This window comes from Alligator sinensis, unplaced genomic scaffold, assembly GCF_000455745.1.
Source record: "Alligator sinensis unplaced genomic scaffold, ASM45574v1 scaffold243_1, whole genome shotgun sequence".
In the NCBI taxonomy this organism is placed as follows: domain Eukaryota; kingdom Metazoa; phylum Chordata; order Crocodylia; family Alligatoridae; genus Alligator; species Alligator sinensis.
The window spans coordinates 2515480-2517697 of NW_005841841.1; positions in this window are offsets into that span (position 1 = coordinate 2515480).

Here is a 2218-nt window from a genome sequence, read left to right on the forward strand (position 1 = left end):
TCTCTGTGGAGAGAGCTATGGTTTTGAAAAAAGCTAGTCTCCAAGGTTGTGAAATAGGAAGAGAGAGACCAGGAACAACTAGATGGCAAAACTGAACTAAGAAAGGTTACCTTGGTTAGTGAAACATAGAGATCGTTAAAAAGGAGATAATAATTATTAACACTTATGGAGTGAAGAACAATGGGCTATTACATCAGTTGAACCCAAAGCTGCCTAAACAGTAATACCACAACCACTGCACTGTAGAGCAGGAATCAAACAAGGATGTGTCTAGCCGCAGGCAAAAGGGCAGCTTCCCGCTTAATACATGCACCCCAATTTGAGAAATGGTGCATGTTGTATGTGAGAAGCAGAATGGAGGCACTGAGCAGCTAGCTGCAAGAGATGTAGTTAAAGTGTGTCAGTTTCAATCCAAAATGTTACTGTTTAAAACCGGGGTGGGCAAAATGCGGCCCGTGGGCTGGATGCGGCCTGCCAGGCCATTCTATCTGTCCTGCAGGGCCCCTAAAAAATTTAGAAAATTAATATTTATCTGCCCCTTACTACCTGTCATGTGGCCCTTGATGGGTTGCCAAAACTCGGTAAGCAGCCCTCCTCCCAAAATAATTGCCCACCCCGGTTTAAAACCACAGTACTATTTTGGATTTGGATTTAATAGCATTTTTTTGCAAGTACAATGTTCAAGAAACCTTCGCTGATACCTGTGTACACCATTTAATACTGGCAAAGATGTCATGAAGCCCAAAGGCAGACAATTTTTTTTATTTCTTATTTTGCACCTTTTATCTTAAATAGCAGAAGTCATCAAAGTCAGTTTCAGTTTTATGAAGTCAATTTCATTCTCTGCTTCCTAGGTGCTAAACTGTTTCTGATACCATTTTTGCATAGATATTCCATGTACCTGTTTCCACCACCTGTATTTTTTTTTTTTAGTAACAGTATTTTTAAAATGCAAATGACCTTGTCTTAGGTTTTGTAAAATTTCATTTTTACAAAATGTAAACGTTAAAGCACGTTTTCACTTGGCAATATTGTTTGAAGCAGGGGTGTCAAACTCACCCAGTGCCCTCTTCCCCCCACCGTGCCCCTGGCTGGATCCAGACTGTGAGGCTCCAGACTGTGAGGCTCCTCTTAGATCAGATCTAGACATGGTGGCAGGGTGAGTGTCCCTACTGGGGCTCCATACCTTTAGATTTTGGTAGCTAGCCCCACCCCTACTCCTGAATTCCCTTCTTTTCTAGGAGCCATGTGGGCCAGACAACACAACTTGGTGTGATGAATCTGACCCATGGGCGGTCTGTTTGACACCTCTGCTTTAAAATATGGCAGCAATAAAATTATATCTTGTCTCCTAACTTCTACCACTAATTTTTAATAGTTTTATTAATAAAATAATAAAAAAACAATATATTATAAATGTGCAATATTAATGTTTCCACTTATTTTTATTTATCCCTATAATCCTATAGTACTATATTTATATAATAATATATTAGGGAGAATATTTATCCCTATAATCCTATAAAGGAGAAATGCAAAGTGCTGCACCTAGGGAGGAAAAATGTCCAGCATACCTACTGCCTAGGAAATGACCTGCTTGGTGGCACAGAAGTGGAAAGGGATCTTGGAGTCCTAGTGGACTCCAGATGAACATGAGTCGGCAGTGTGATGAAGCCATCAGAAAAGCTAATGTCACTTTATTGTGCATCAGCAGATGCATGACGAATAGATCCAAGGAGGTGATACTTCCCCTCTATCGGGCGCTGGTCAGACCGCAGTTGGAGTACTGCGTGCAATTCTGGACACCACACTTCAAGAGGGATGTGGATAACCTGGAGAGGGTCCAGAGAAGGGCCACTCATATGGTTAAGGGCTTGCGGGCCAAGCCCTACGAGGAGAGAGACTAGAGAACCTGGACCTTTTCAGCCTCTGCAAGAGAAGGTTGAGAGGTGACCTTGTGGCTGCCTATAAGTTCATCACGGGGGCACAGAAGGGAATTGGTGAGGTTTTATTCACTAAGGCACCCCCGGGGGTTACAAGAAATAATGGCCACAAGCTAGCAGAGAGCAGATTTAGATTGGACATTAGGAAGAACTTCTTCACAGTTCGAGTGGCCATGGTCTGGAACGGGCTCCCAAGGGAAGTGGTTCTCTCCCCTACCCTTGGGGTCTTCAAGAGGAGGTTAGATAAGCATCTAGCTGGGGTCATCTAGACCCAG